Genomic DNA, 16,824 nt, shown 5'->3' on the forward strand with positions numbered 1-16,824 from the left:
AGAACAGTGACAGAGCTATCCAATTGTGACTCTTCCAAAGAAAAAAAAAATATTGGGGAACTGCCAAATGTAAGGAAGCAGACATTGACAAATAGCCATCGCCTCCCCCAAAAGAGGAGCAAACAGTAGGATACTAATAAAATTTAGATGCAAATGGGGTGTATCTTTCCCTTGCTTATGAATGCCCAATTAGCCACAATGGCAACAAGCAGCCTGGCTTCCAGCTGGAATCTGACACCCAATTTAAGCAGACTACAAACAAGCACAAAGGCTAACAAAACATCCATAGTGGGGAGAGGCGGTGGAGGTGGCGGGGGGGGGGGAGATTAGAAACACACGTACATTTAGATTTCCATAGCTGCTGCTTGCAGACAATGGATCTGGCCAACCAGGAAATGAGATTAGGTTAATATGCAGCACAGAAAGAGGATAGGAGGAGAAAGTTTCCTCTTCCCACAGTAAAAAAAAAATACACCCCCCCCCCCACTTTTCAGGTCAGACTACAAACTATTTGTTTCAGATTATTGGCATTAAAAGCACAACACCCTCCTGTCTTCTGGAGAAATATGGGCCACTGCGCCGATAATTCTCTATTGCTGATTTACTGTTTTTCAAACAATAGCTTGAAAAATGGCTGGATCACTCGGGGCACTAAATCCTTCCATGCCATCCGAGCTTTCTGTGTAGGCATCCACATGGGTACACATTCGAATGGATGACGTACAGCTTTCTCGCAATGGTCCCTCTGATCCAGTGTGAATTCCAGTCCGAACAAGTATACAGCTTAACTGGTTGAAAGTCACTGAACACATTCAGATTCATGCCTATCATTCCGCAGCAAATAGCTGAACTATGGAACTCATTCCCCCAGGTGACAGTGAGGGCCACCAACTCGGAAGGCTTTAAAAGAGGATTGGACAGATTCATGGAGGAGAAGGCTATCCATTGCTACCAGCCATGATGGCTGTGCTCTGCCTCCACAGTCTGAGCAAGTAATGCTTCTGAATACCAGTTGCTGGAAACCACAGGAAGGGAGAGGGTTCTTGTGTTTAGATGCTGCTCCCTGGTTTCTCATAGACATCTGATTGGCCGCTGTCAGAACAGGATACTGAACTAGAAGTGACATTGGCCTGATCTAGCAGGTTCTTCTTATGACAAACTTAGTTGGTCTATGACAAACTTATGACAAAACTTCCTATGACAAACTGTTGTTGTTGTTGTTTAGTCATTTAGTCGTGTCCGACTCTTCGTGACCCCATGGACCAGAGCACGCCAGGCACTCCTGTCTTGCACTGCCTCCCGCAGTTTGGTCAAACTCATGTTCGTAGCTTCAAGAACACTGTCCAACCATCTCGTCCTCTGTCGTCCCCTTCTCCTAGTGCCCTCAATCTTTCTCAACATCAGGGTCTTTTCCAAGGATTCTTCTCTTCTCATGAGGTGGCCAAAGTATTGGAGCCTCAGCTTCACGATCTGTCCTTCCAGGGAGCACTCAGGGCTGATTTCCTTCAGAATGGATAGGTTTGATCTTCTTGCAGTCCATGGGACTCTCAAGAGTCTCCTCCAGCACCATAATTCAAAAGCATCAATTCTTTGGCGATCAGCCTTCTTTATGGTCCAGCTCTCACTTCCATACATCACTACTGGGAAAACCATAGCTTTAACTATATGGACCTTTGTAGGCAAGGTGATGTCTCTGCTTTTTAAGATGCTGTCTAGGTTTGTCATGACAAACTTAGTTGGTCTCTAAGGTGCTAATGGAAGGAATTTTTTTTAATTTTAGGTTCTTCTTATGTTCTAGATATGGAAGCTTCAACCATGAATGTTCTAGGACTTTATGTGTACCTTCTGAGAACGGAATGTCTACTTCTCTTCACAAGAAGGAATGAGATCTGTTGGAAGCTGCCAATGAAGGAAGGCAGAGGGGAGGTTTTTTTTTTGTCAATCTCCTCTTTCCCTGCTCAGTATTGTTTTGTGACTTTTGAAATGTTATTTTTAGTAGAGTTCTTCTCATTATGAACTGTTGTTTAAAGAAGACATCCTTAATGCCCATTTAGTGCTTGGCCAAATTCAAGGTGATTGTATTAATTTACAAGACCCTTAACAACTTGGGTCCAGATACTAAGGCCCACTTAATTCATTATATCCCTGCCCAATCAAAGGGGGCTCTTGGGGGGGGGTTGCTGTTAGTGCTCTCCAGTGGGTCCGATTTCACACCTTGCATCCATCAGGACCTGTGCTCAAATCTGTGGAACTCCTTTCCAGCTGAGATCAGACAGGCCTCCTCTCTATTGAACTTCAGGCAATTGGCGATGACTTTAAAAATAATAATCGGCCATTTTATGCTTAATTTGAACTGATTTTACATTTGCATCTCTTTGGTAACCTCACTGTATGCTGCTTAGAAATCATGGTGCTATGTGATATGTAAATGGGGGTGTGGGAATAATCTGTAAAATTATGAGAACCAAAGAATGGTCAAACAGTTACGTTGCCTCCACAGACTTCAAAAGATTTCTATTTTTATTGTGCTGTTCCATGGGGTGTCTACAGGACCATGGACAGCTCTCAATGGCACTGAGAGAATTCAGGCTGGATACAGGTGCCGAAGAGCAGCAGACTCAGATGTTGCTGCAGCAGAAGTCATGGGCCAACTGGGGCATGGGACAGGCTGCAGGCATGTCAAGAGGGAAATTTGTGGTGTGGTGCTTAAAGTGTTTGGCCAAATGTCTGGAGATGGTCAGAAGAGGAGGGCAGAGTGACCTTATCAAGCCATGTATGTGGACACAGTGGCTGCTCCTAGGGTTCTCCTCACATGGATTCCTCTGCCTCTCATGGTTCATTTGGAGGCAATTCCTGTACATAGACTTCCCCCTCTTCAGTGTCCTCAGGTCTTGGTTTTGATTGACAGCTTTGAACCCTAGGCCATCACATTTATGTGCACAAGAACCTCGAAGTCAGTGCTAAAGAGCTGGCTTCCTTCGCCATACAAAGACTTTCTTTTGCTCTGGAATCAGACCCAAAGGGATTTGGGTGTCCACTTGATCACATGGTTAAAGCAATAAAGAAACAAGCTGGAAAACAAATGGCCCAATATTTTCTGCTTTTAGAAGCCTGCTACCCACTCTGTGAACACGGAGCACCCTGTTTCTGTTATGATTATTGTGGTATACGAAGGCTCAATGTAGGGGAAACTGGGAAACGGACCGAGAAGAGGAAGACGGAATTTGAAAAATGTGAGATTATGAATTAAGACATTCGAATAACAGGGCACGTAGCCTTTTCTGTAGGGCTGATAATCTCCATATGAAATTCAAAGCAAAGAATTGAATATGTCACTTCTATTTGGTGTATATTTAACAGTTAGTTTTAAAAGCCCTTTTCTTCATGTTCAGCATGAAATCCAGGCTTTCGAGTTCTCACATCAATGGCATCTTCATTTAGCCTTTCAAGATATGAAGGCTATATGATGACTTCTGTAACTACTCACAGCAACTCAAATTAATTGATCCCTTTTGCTGAGCAGATATCAAACAATGCCTTCAAAGCTGATCTAGAAAACATATTTGCCACTGCGTACAGCTGGGTATATTTTATTGGTTTATTTCTTTGTGTTTTTAAAGAAAGGAAAGGCCTTGTTTTGGCACTGAAGTCTATTACATACAGTTAGATATCCACTTTTAAAATTCTCCCCCTTTTTAAGCTCTTACATGTGTGGGATGGAGATTGGTGAAAACACTCTTTTTACTATCTTATTTTACAGAAATTAGACAGAAATACAGAAACCATGTTACAATTCAATTGAAGAGTATTTGTAATCATTATAATATTTTTAAAAAATCAAAATACAAATTCATGCTAAATTATTCTAGAGGGTTTTCCATTCAAATATGAAATGTATTAGTGAATCTTTTTTTCATGCTTCCAGTACCTTATTACCTTTTGTAATAAAGATACATTGCACATTAGCATACAATGCCAGATTGCATTTTCCCATTTGCCAGATTGCATTTTCCCATTCCCTTACAGATGGAATTTGCAGTGATGGGTCAACTGCAGTTACCAGGATTCTTTGAGGGAAGTCATGCTCTTTAAATGAATGGTGTGGATGTGAGCTTTGCTAGCAAGTGCTCATTGGGCATAAAGCTCTTCACCACATTATAATAATATAATAATAATTTATTATTTATACCCCGCCCATCTGGCTGGGTTTCCCCAGCCACTCTGGGCGGCTTCCAACAGAATATTAAAATACAATAATCTATTAAACATTAAAAGCTTTCCTAACAGGGCTGCCTTCAGATGTCTTCTAAAAGTCTGGTAGATGTTTTTCTCTTTGACATCTGGTGGGAGGGCGTTCCACAAGGCGGGTGCCACTACCGAGAAGGCCCTCTGCCTGGTTCCCTGTAACTTGGCTTCTCGCAGCGAGGGAACCGCCAGAAGGCCCTCGGCGTTGGACCTCAGTGTGCGGGCAGAACGATGGGAGTGGAGACGTTCCTTCAGGTATACTGGACCGAGGCCATTTAGGGCTTTTTAAAGGTCAGCCCCAACACCTTGAATTGTGCTCGGAAACGTACTGGGAGCCAATGCAGATCTTTCAAGACCATTAGAGCCCTTTGGATTGAAAGACAGTATTCAAAAATAACTGGGGTGGTATCGAAATAGGCTAGGTAAATGAGAAACAGAAGACTCTGCACCATTCAAGACTGGGGCCATTTTACCCCACATGCATATCAGGTAGCTAGAAAGCAGTCATTATGTCTAAAGCTCTGTCTTACACATTTACAGTCACATTCAGTCACTAGCCAGAGAGAGGTGGATGCCTCAGGCCAGAGCAAAGCTCTCTCCGGCGCACACACACACACCGGTTTCCCAGAGTTTTTTAGGGAGCGCGGCGCTGCCGGCGGGGCTGGAGGAGGCAGGCAGCGGCTGGAGGGTGCTTCCTCTGGTGGGGAAGAGGCGGAGGTTGGACGCGGCGCCTCCCGGCTCAGCTGGCTGCTTTGTGCCATGGTGGCCACGGCAGACGGAGGCTCCGGGCGCGCCGCTGCTTCAGCGTGGCATGGCAGGTGAGGGTGGCGAGCTGATGCTGGGAGGCACCATGTCCAGCCTCTGCCTCTTCCCTGGCGCCCTCCAGAACTTGGCATCTTGGCGTCCCACACCACTAGCCTCTATGGGTAAGACGCCTCTGCCTCAGGCAGCAGATTCTGAGGGGCTGTGAGTAGGCAGAGCTGGGTGTGCTCTTCCTAAGCTATCCTGCTGCCCTCCAGTGCTGTGTAGGTCACTCCAATAAGTGTTGGAAGTGTAAGAATAAAGAAGGCATGTTTTATCACATGTGGTGGAATTGTAAAGTAATCAAAAGCTATTGGGAAATGATTTACAATGAAATGAAAAAAATGTTTAAGATTGTTGTTGTTGTTTAGTCGTTTAGTCGTGTCCGACTCCTCGTGACCCCATGGACCATAGCACGCCAGGCACTCCTGTCTTGCACTGCCTCCCGCAGTTTGGTCAAACTCATGTTCGTAGCTTCGAGAACACTGTCCAACCATCTTGTTCTCTGTCGTCCCCTTCTCCTAGTGCCCTCAATCTTTCCCAACATCAGGGTCTTTTCCAAGGATTCTTCTCTTCTCATGAGGTAGCCAAAGTATTGGAGCCTCAGCTTCACGATCTGTCCTTCCAGTGAGCACTCAGGGCTGATTTCCTTCAGAATGGATAGATTTGATCTTCTTGCAGTCCATGGGACTCTCATGTTTAAGATAATGTTTGTTAAAAGACCAGAAGCTTTTTTTTGCTAGCCATTACAGGCCAAAACCTGCCGAAAGAGTGGAAGAAACTATTCATGGATACTACATGAATATTAGGCTAGGATATTACTAGCCCCAAAATGGAAAGATCAACGAAAGAAGAATGGCAAGGGAAACTGATGGAATACAGCATGCTGAAATGGTGAAGCTCACTGGAAAACTTGGAGAAAAAGACAATAGAGATTTTTTAAAAAGATTGGGAATCGTTTATGATGTATCTACAGAAACACCGTAAAGAAGTAGACTCACTAGCAGGATTTGACTAAACACTTACAATTAAGAAAACAAGTATAAAAGTTAAGTAATATGGAGAATATGAATGATATGAGTGTAATAAGATATAGTTAAAAGACTACAAATTAAGGTAGAATAAAATAAGCAGAAGAAACAATATTTAAAGAACCGGAAGAGGAAGTTGAGGGAAGTCAGGGGAGGGGTGGGGGAGATTGGGATTCGCATACGTTTTTTCTTTTCTTGTGATAATGATGATTGTGTTGAACACAAAAATGTAAAGCTTAATAAAAATTATTTTAAAAAACAAAACAAATGCTGTGTAGGCCACTGTTCTGTTGCCAGTGTTGATTGAAGTAAGATTCATTTGGCAGGCTGCTTGGGTTTTGTACCTGGAACAGGTGAGGGACCGTCTTGTCCTTCACTTCAGGCAGCAAAAATTCTCGGGCCAGCCTGGATAAAGTTCCTCAACCCCTGAACGATTCTGTTTATTTTTCAGCAAAAGCAACAGCTTCCAGCCATGAAAAATATGGGAATTACTGCAGTGTGTGAACATTCCACTTTACAGTACTTTTAGTGCTCAAACGATTTCAATTCCCGCCATCTGGGGTGCCTGCTGCTCGCCAGTCTGTAAACTCGGACACTGTTAGCAGCGCTCACAAAAAAAAAAAACCCCCATTCCCTTTTAACTATTACTAAAGCTCTGCAGCTGTCTTTCTGTGTGCAAATGGAAGCGATCTCTCCAAAACGGAACACAAATGGAAGGGTAGCCAATGAATTTTTAGCCAGTGGAGAAGTGGCTTATGTGGAAGAAACTCTGAATTAGTGCCAAGCTCCAGATGGACACAGGTTGCTTGTTCCAATTGAAAAATATAATTGTCCAAATACTGGTTCTAATTGCATTACATGAACTTTATTTACACCCTGGTTGTAATTTCCATTCATTTATATTGAGCATTTCCCAAGGCAAGGGAAAACGTTTCCCACGTCTTCTGTTGAGGATAACCCCTTCCGTCACCCATCCCAGTTTGTAACCCAAATCTAGACATCAAGCACACAGGAGTCCTAGTGAATCATAGAATCATAGAGTTGGAAGAGACCACAAGGGCCATCCAGTCCAACCCCCTGCCAAGCAGGAAACACCATCAAAGCATTCCTGACAGATGGTTGTCAAGCCTCTGCTTAAAGACTTCCAAAGGAGGAGACTCCACCACACTCCTTGGCAGCAAATTCCACTGTCGAACAGCTCTTACTGTCAGGAAGTTCTTCCTAATGTTTAGGTGGAATCTTCTTTCTTGTAGCTTGAATCCATTGCTCCATGTCCGCTTCTCTGGAGCAGCAGAAAACAACCTTTCACCCTCTTCTATATGACATCCTTTTATATATTTGAACATGGCTATCATATCACGCCTTAACCTTCTCTTCTCCAGCCTAAACATACCCAGCTCCCTAAGCCGTTCCTCATAAGACTCCTACCTTCAGGACCACTGTCTCCCTCCCCCACATAAGTCAGTTTAACGCCCTCCTGGTGAGGTTTTTGAGTTTCATGGCAAAAACATTCCTCCCAACCCTTGTGAGGTGCAGCCCATCACTTGCCAGAAGTCCACCTTCAAGAAAATGCAGACCATGATCTAAGAATCCAAACCGTTCCTGCTTGGTGCAGCAAGAAAACGACTAGCACATTTGCAAAGCTAAGCAGGGTTTGGTATGGTTTCAAGTTGGATGGGGAACTGTGGGTTGAGATTCCTGTAATGCAGGGGTAGGGGTAGGTGACCCTTCCAACCTTATGTTTCTATGATTTCTATGAATCTGTTTGTAGGGAAATATTTGCAAGGTGAAACACAGTGTGGAACAGACAGAGCCCAATGTACCTGCTTTTCTATGTCCCACAGAAGCAAAGATCTTGCATGGATCTGGCTGATTCGGTTTTCGCCATGGTCTGGCTCCTTTCCCCTTTTTACTTTGAAACACATATCTGTGCCAGACTAGAGTTGATATTAATATATGGCTTTTGTTAAGCAACTAGCAGTAACCAAAGGATCCTGAGCAACTTCAGGACCTCAGGAGATGGAGACGAAGAGCTTAACCCTTTCTCCCCTGCTACAGCCCCAACAAAGGAACCTCTTCTGCCAGCTGCTTATTTTTATTAGGAGAGAATGCAAACAGTAGCTTAGGAAGGTGATTTTCAATGGGATCACTGCGTGTGGATAAAGAAGGGTGGAACTTTCCCTCTCTGCTCCCTGTAGTCCCAGTTCTACTCAGGATCCCCAATGGCTGCTATTTATATAAGAAAAAACCCGCCATGCATATTAACTGCAATCATGCAGTTTGGGCTCTTATTTGGCATTTTAAAAAAATGAATCATGGGATATAGAGATGGCAAAACGGACAGCTCTAATAAGAGACACAAAAGTGCAAAACCTACAGCTCTAATAAGAGACACAGAATTTTTCAAGGAGGACTGGAAACTTTTTCTGGTCTATTTAGAAATTAATTGTCCATATGCATAGTCCATGGTGGGGTTTGAAGTTTAAGAAAAATACAGCAGGATATATTGAGAAACCTGTTAAAGAGGATGGAACTCTATGTGATGGAATTGTAAGATGCAATTGCATTTAATTGTGATTATAAACATTGAGGATGGGTGAGCCGACAGTCATTAATATTGCAGAATGAGGATTATAACTGTTGAGTGGTAACATGTAACTTCGAATCTTGAAATAAAAGAAAAAGAAATTGGGGGGTGGGGGAATAGCAGTCTTCCCCCATGGCTTTTATGTAGCACTGAATGGTCTCCTTGGAGCTTCCAGTTGACTCTGCCATTGGTTGTTCAGGCCCCTTTCTTCCATGAAAAGGGTGTGCAGAGCTTCATTTTTACGCCACGTAATCATGCAAAACCACCGGACTATTTTGAAGTGAGCAGAAGCGATGCTGCCAAATCCCGATGAGCAAACCTTCACCTTCAACATTTCTGCTTGCATGATAGAAGGATGGCACGGGGGGGGGGGCATTGTTGCTAATGACTGCTTAGCCTCTGGCTCAGTGAAGTGTGGGTGCCATAAATGCATGTTCCATAGCTCTCCAGTTGCTATAAAAGCACTTGGCTTCCCCCTGTTTTCCAGCTCTAATGGTGCTGAAAGATAAACAGGTGAAAATGGACAGCCAAGTACTACTTTTCATGGCGGGGGGCGGGGCGGGGGATCGAGGTGCTGAAGAAGATCGGTCATAATTAGGCAAGTTGATCCTTACTGATGGTCCCTTGAGTCAGGGAACAGGGGAGGCAGGCAGAGGAAATGAATTTCCTTCACAAACCATAAAAACAAACCACAAAATTAGGGCAGCCGTTCACATTATGCTTGCATGTCTGCTGTGTTTGGTAAATTTGTGCTTGCAGACACCTGGGTACTCTAAGGCCTCATCCAGCCTTCCTTTTGTGCTTTGTTTCTAGGTACAGGTCTGCACTTCTCTCTCTCTCTCTCTCTCGCCCTGGTGTTTTCATGAGGTGGCCAAAGTATTGGAGCCTCAGCTTCAGGATCTGTCCTTCCAGTGAGCATTCAGGGCTGATTTCCTTCAGAATGGATAGGTTTGATCTTCTTGCAGTCCATGGGACCCTCAAGAGTCTCCTCCATCACCATAATTCAAAAGCATCATTTCTTCGGCGATCAGCCTTCTTTGTGGTCCAGCTCTCACTTCCGTACATCACTACTGGGAAAACCAATGATTTAACTATACGGACCTTTGTCGGCAATTAAGACACCTTAAAAAACAATTCCAATACAGATACGGACTTGCAAGAGGAAGGACTTCAGCAGGTGCTGAACAGACAACAGAGGTGGCACCAGTCTAATATTCAAGGGCAGGGAATTCCAAAGGGTAGGTTCCACCACACTACAGGCCTGATTCCAATATTGTGCAGAATGGAGCTTCTCAGAAGATGGTGTCTACAAGAGGACCTCGCTCGCAGAACATTGGCATATAAAGGGTGAGGCAACCTTTCACATTGCTGTAGCTTTGATGATGATTTATTTATATGCCATCTGACTGGGTTCCCCCTGCCACTCTGGGCGGCTTCCAACAAATTAAAACACAATACGGCATCAAACATTAAAAACTTCCCCGATGTCAGGCAGCCGAGGATCCAACCCCCATGACAGGTTGCCAGGAACAGATAAGACAAGGAAGTTCTTGCCAAATGCTTTTTATTCAATATCCACAGAGAGAGTCTTGGAAATGCAGCCTCTTGGAATAACGGCGTTGCTCCAAGTAAATCTCCACTCCACTCCATCTCTCCTACTTCCTCATTCGTCAACAGCACTACCCACCTTACGGCTGCTGTTTAGGGCCATGTGTCTCTGCCCTTTGCTCTCCTACTTTTAAGGCTTGCCGGGTTCTCTGAGATGGTGCATCTGGAATGCTTTCTAGTGATAACATGTCGGCCAGCTCTGCCTCCTCCTCCTCTGAGAGCCAGTGTGGTGTAGTGGTTAAGAGCGGTAGACTCGTAATCCGGGGAACCGGGTTTGCGTCTCCGCTCCTCCACATGCAGCTGCTGGGTGACCTTGGGCTAGTCACGCTTCTTTGAAGTCTCTCAGCCCCACCCACCTCACAGGGTGTCTGTTGTGGGGGAGGAGGGGAAAGGAGATTGTTAGCCGCTTTGAGACTCCTTCGGGTAGTGATAAAGCGGGATATCAAATCCAAACTCTTCTTCTCTGAACTCTCCCGCTCATCTGCCTCTGAGCTGTGACCTCCCACAAACCACTGTTGTAAATCTATTCTGTCTTCTTCTTCTCTGGAAGGGTCAGGCTTCCACCATTCCTCCTCTGTTCAGTCCCTGACACCTGAACAGGCTGCCTTCAGGTGTCTTCTAAAAGTCAGATCATTGTTTATTTCTATGACATCTGATGGGAGGGCGTTCCACAGGGTGGGCACCACTACCGAGAAGGCCCTCTGCCTGGTTCCCTGTAACTTGGCTTCTCGCAGTGAGGGAACCACCAGAAGGCCCTTGGAGCTGGACCTCAGTGTCCGGGCTGAATGATGGGGGTGGAGACACTCCTTCAGGTATACAGGGCTGATGCAGAATGTGGATAGCAGTCCCTTGAGAGCTGAACAACATTAGGGATACCATCAAAAAAACAAAAAAATCTGGATACCAAATGAAAAATTTTGCATCATGGCACAGAAATGAAAGCAGGAAGAACTATCGACGAAAGAGGAATGGCAGATGAAATTGATGGAATATGCACAATTGGATAAGATGACAGGGAGAATTTGAAACCAGCGGGACCATAAATTCTTGAAAGATTGGAGTAAATTTACAAGTTATCTGAAAGACAATTGTAACCAACTGACTACGCTCGTAGGACTACAAGAAGTTTTGTAAGGAGAACTATATGAAATATTGCAGAAAAGATTTATGAGAATGGATTTTAAGTTATGGATTATTAAAAGTAATACTTAGGATAACAAATGTAAGATTAAGAGATGAGGTTTGATAATCATTAGACGTGGCTGATGGAAGTCTCAGGCTAAAATAGCCAAAATGTTGTATAAGATGAGATGAGATGTTTCGAAAATATATGTAAAAACTAATAAAAATGTATATTAAAGAGAAAGAAAGAAATATTTTGCATCATTGTCTTGTGGGACACATCCCTGATTGCAGAAGTTGCCTCTGGGAAATACTGGAATCCAAAGAATACTGTGCTGTTCACTGAAGGAAAAAAAAATTCCAATTGTCTGGCATACCTGCAGTATCTATTTTATGAGCATCCTTTTTGTGGTCCACTAGTTTACTTGTTGATTGTTCCTGTAATGCCTTACAGGCAAGTTAATGAAACAGTATCATCAATGGATATCTCAGGCTAAAGAAGAAGACCATGTGCTATTCACTGGTGCAGCCTGCACCAAACACCCCCTTAGGTTACCTACTGCCAGGCGTGCATGTTTAAAATAAATGAAAAGTTCTCCTCCCTCCACTGCTGCTTTAAATGAGAAAATATTGCGTGTGTGCAATCCGGTGGGAATTGTTCATTTGGGCAAATTTATTGCAATATGCAACGAGGTGAGTTGCCAGCAGGAGTCTTGTTGACAAGCTCAGGAAGCATGCACGATAGAGTGGCATGGAGTTACAGGTGGGCAACAGCTCAGTGGCCAAATTTGCATTCAGATGCTGGGAAGTTCACATTGCAACCTCATAAAAAACAAATAAATCACGGCATCAGATGGCATACCTTTAGGTCTAAAGAAACACACCATGTACTTAGTGGCAATGTTCAGTTAAATTTGGATGGAATCTGCACCGAGCTGTATCTTCTGGGATTTAAAATGATTATGTAAAATTCCAAAGGGCAAAGAGAGAGACGAGAAAAAGAAGGAAAGAGAGTTTTCTCTGACTCAGTGCACTGAATTCAAATGGCATTTAATTTGAGAAAATGAAGCAAGCAAGGATTAAAACACTTTTAGAAATCGATTTGTAAATACACCCTCAGAAATACAAAGCAGTGTGATCTTTGTAAAATAAGTATAAGAACAAGGAGGTGATATGTGTAGGTGATATGACTGCAGCCAAAAATGCTCTGTACATTTCCATTGCTGGCTAAACAAACACAGCCTTTGCAATGAGCACATAATCAATTCTTGTGGTAGCTGAGCAAGTTAACTGGTAGCTGAGCAAATGGCAGCTGTAGGCAGCAACAGGGATAGGATGGAACCACCCAGTTTTGCTCTCCATTCTGCTAGAGAGCTGAATGAAATCATTCGGCTTTGGAAACCCATGAATGGATTGTGGGGGCAGAATGGCTTCCACAGTTCATTCTGAGCATGTGCACAAATGTCTAATGTGACTAAAACTCCCTGTGTATGCCTGATGGTCCTCCAGTTTAGGGAAGTGCAACCTTTTACCCACTACTGCAACTGCATCACAGAACTGCTGTCATGATATCCAGCGCACTTTCCACGTCAGACGAAAGACCTGAATTGGAGTTAAACCAGTAACTAGTTGCTATACCAAAATACCACTGGGATGCAAGGCATAGTGTTTGGGTCATACTAAACACACAATTTACCCCGAAACCTGGAGCCAAGGGAAGGCAAACACATTCCCTTCCTTCCACCTGAGATTTCCTCCCCTAATTTATGGAGGACTAGAACCTAACAAAAAGAAGCTACTCCCACCAGAACCTGTAGTTATAGCCTAGATACCGGTGGACGTGGAAGCATGCCAGGTTCAAGGTGTTGTTGTTGTTGACATTTATGCCCCTCAACAACCTGGGAGTGGTGCCTTGTCCTACATCAACCTGTCTGCTCATCGAGATCTAGAGAACAAGCCCACCTGGTCGTTCCATCACCATAAACCTTGTGGTAGCCGGGGGGGGGGGAGTTTCTCTGCTGGGGTGCCTTGTCCTCCTCGAAACATGGCAAGCGCCAACCTAAACTATTTTTCAGAGTCTTGTTAAATACTTAACTTTTTCATTGATTAATGCCTAGCTTTTTGTAACATGTTTCTTTCTGTCTTTCTACCGTGTTTTGTTGCATCTCAGCATCTGTGTTGTGAGTTTAATGTACACTGTTTGAGGCTCCATCTGCACTATGCATTTAAAGCAGTATGATACCGCTTTAAACAATCATGGCTTCCTACAAAGAATCCTAGGAACTGCAGTTTGTTAAGAGTACTGTTAGGAGTTGTTAGGAGACCCCTAATCTATGGCCTTTTAAACTGGGGGGGTATTGCTTTCGTTTATTATTATGCTATGCATTTTTGTGTTTCTATATTGTAAACAGCCTTGTGATCTTTGGGTGAAGGGTGGTATAATAAATAATAATAATTCCCCATGAAGGTAAAGGGACCCCTGACTGTTAGGTCTAGTCGTGGATGACTCTGGGGTTGTGGCGCTCATCTCGCTTTACTGGCCGAAGGAGCTTCCAGGTCATGTGGCCAGCATGACTAAGCCGCTTCTGCCGAACCAGAGCAGCACACAGAAATGCTGTTTACCTTCCCACCAGAGCGGTACCTAGTTATCTACTTGAACTTTGATGTGCTTTCGAACTGCTAGCTGAGACCGAGCAACGGGATCTCATCCCATCGCAGGGATTCGAACCTTCCGATCGGCAAGCCCTAGGCTCTGTGGTTTAACCCACAGCGCCACCCGCGTCCTTCGCCATATAGAGCTACAATTCCCAAAGTTCCTTGGGATTGACTGTTAAACCAACTCTGCAAAATGAGTTGTTAACTGATGAAGGAAAACCAAATGCAAATTGGGAGCAAATTCAGCTTTCAGGCATTTCAGAGCCCCAATTGAACCTGTCCTCAAGCAGGATTGCCATCTCTGATGGTTCTCCTTCCCCTATGTAACTATGGTTCTAACTTATGCAGATCTATGCCAATTTTAAAAAACTTCTTTGAACACCATGCCTGTGGTGGGAGAAACACAGCAAAGGCAAGGCAACGCCAAGGTGTTGGAAAGCTTCAGTGAGTGTCAGAAACTGTGTGCCAAATTAGCATTCCCATATCATCATCTCTCAAGCACAACTCCTTAACAGAGTCTCAGGGTACGCATGACATAAAGGGCAGCTGTAATGCATACTGTTAAGGAATTAACATAGCAAGTAGTTCATACATCTGCTTAGCCATTCTGTGTCCACAGTTGTTCATCCAGACATCCAGGCTTAACAGATATGAACTTTGCATGCCTGCTCAGATTCAACCATGCTGCAGGATGGAAAAAGAAGTCTTGCAACAACCATACTTGCAAGTCAATTTTTTCACCACCTGCAGATGAGTGCAATTTCTGCACATACCCAGAAATTATCCAGCCTTATCCAGTATGAAAACCAAACCCAATAGGCACTCATTTAACACACACACACACACAATTCTACAGAAAAGTCTTCTACTTATAAGGAAGCTAACATGAATAAGCCGTTCATAAAACTGAGCAGAGATTGTGAAAAACAGCACGAGAATTCAACCTGATCACGGCTTCCCCGATATGATTAAGTGGCAATAAAAACATAAAATAAAGGTACCTTGATGTTAATGGGTCTGACAGTCTCTTCGTAGCTATTTCTCCAGCACAGAGTCTTGCTTACCTAAACATCGCCATTCAGCTCAAATGAAATGCCTTGATTTGCTGAACTGACAAGCTGGGGCACAGCAACCTCTCTCTCCGCCCCCCCCCTCTCTGTGTGTATGCTTTTCCCTCCTTAAAAAAATGTAGTTGGATCTAAGCCACTATAGTTACTATTTATTTTAAACACTGAGGGGCCGTTGGGGAAATAACCCATTTCTCCCTCCTCTTATGGCTGAGCCAACATCTACTCTCCCATGACTTTAAGCGGGGAAAGAACCAGAAGGAATTTTGTGCTATAAATAAATTAGAGGAATGCATGAAAGTTGTAAATATTGCTAATTTAGTAATGCACTTTATAGGGCTTTTACTGGAGCTCCAGCTGCAGACAAACCCAGTTCTTCTGAGCAGAGAATTGGCTCTTGCTTGCAGGTTGCAGACCTTCTTGGCCTAGGAAACCTTTTCAGCAGCCCCTTCCCTTATGCTTGGGTTACATTACAGCAGCCCACAGGAATTGGCAGGGATGGGAAATATGTGGCTTCTAGGGGTTGGACTACAACTCCCAGAATCTCTGGATATTGGTTGGAAGAGGATAGTATTTTGAGTCCAACAACATCTGGAGGGCCACAAGTTCTCCATCCTTGGCTAACAGCAACTTTTAAAAAAAGAAAACATGACCTCCAGGCATGATGTCTAGCAGCACTTAGTGCGTGGACTGATAGCATGAAATAGTGAACTTCTCTGCCCACCATTCTAGCTATATTTCTACTGGTGATGCTCAGTATCTGGTTTCCTATTCTTCCAAGGAGGTTATGGTGACATGCACAGTTTCTCAACCTCCCACCCTGGTTTCACCCTCACAAAACCCCTGTGAGGTAGGCCAAACAGAGATAGACAGAAACAGACCCGATATCACCCAGGGACACCACAACACACAAGGTAAGAAATTTCCCTACTCACAATACATTTGCCCTGAAATTATTACTTGCAATTTAAAATAAGACCTTCCCCCCCTTTTTTTTGCCTTTGTGCACCTGCCTGGTCAACACTCAGACCAGGCAGCTGCCATTGTCAGCGCATGAGAATGGGTTGATTACTTGGTATCCATGGATTTCACCCAACTGCAGTAAGTGACTTGATATTCTTGTAAGCAGGAATGTAAGTTACAGAAAAGAACGGAGTGCCCTTACCCACAGCCGTAAGAGCAAATAGTGGCGCTGTGGTCTAAACCACTGAGCCTCTTGGGCTTGCCGATCAGAAGGTTGGCGGTTCGAATCCCCGGGATGGGGTGAGCTCTGTCCCAGCTCCTGCCAACCAAGCAGTTTGAAAGCACACCAGTGCATGTAGATAAATGTGGCAGGAAGGTAAATGGCATTTTTGTGCGCTCTGGCTTACGCCACGGTGTTCCGTTGCACCAGAAGCTGGCCACATGACCTGGAAAGCTGTCTGTGGACAAACGCCGGTTCCCTTGGCTTGAAAGCAAGATGAGGGCCACAACCCCATAGTCGCCTTTGACTGGACTTAACCATCCAGGGGTCCTTTACCTTTAAATAGCAGGGCACATGAATTATGGTAATGTGACCTTGCTAAAAGAAAACACACATTTTTTGGGGGGGAGAAGCGGAGACAACAACCCCAAACCCAACTATATGGGGTAGGATCCTCATGAATGACAAACTCTCCAGACACTTTTTGGTGAGGTTTGGGGACCCAGGGGGGGATGCTTGGGGGCT

The 16,824-nt window shown here is 44.2% G+C and overlaps 1 protein-coding gene across 3 annotated transcripts in view; it reads right to left on the minus strand.

Moving 5' to 3' along the window:
* ARHGAP24 (Rho GTPase activating protein 24) overlaps positions 1 to 16,824 on the minus strand; it is a 348,183-nt gene that overhangs the window by 166,120 nt on the left and 165,239 nt on the right. Inside the window, exon 1 of one of the 3 annotated variants that reach the window (XM_060278415.2) lies at positions 15,051 to 15,201. The exons of the other annotated variants lie outside the window; for them this stretch is intronic. The gene's annotated coding sequence lies outside the window, so the exon portion shown is untranslated. Of the gene's footprint in view, positions 1 to 15,050; positions 15,202 to 16,824 lie in introns of those variants that run through there. 3 annotated transcript variants of the gene reach the window in all.

Source organism: Zootoca vivipara, chromosome Z1 (genome assembly GCF_965207765.1).
Source record: "Zootoca vivipara chromosome Z1, rZooViv2.hap1.1, whole genome shotgun sequence".
In the NCBI taxonomy this organism is placed as follows: domain Eukaryota; kingdom Metazoa; phylum Chordata; class Lepidosauria; order Squamata; family Lacertidae; genus Zootoca; species Zootoca vivipara.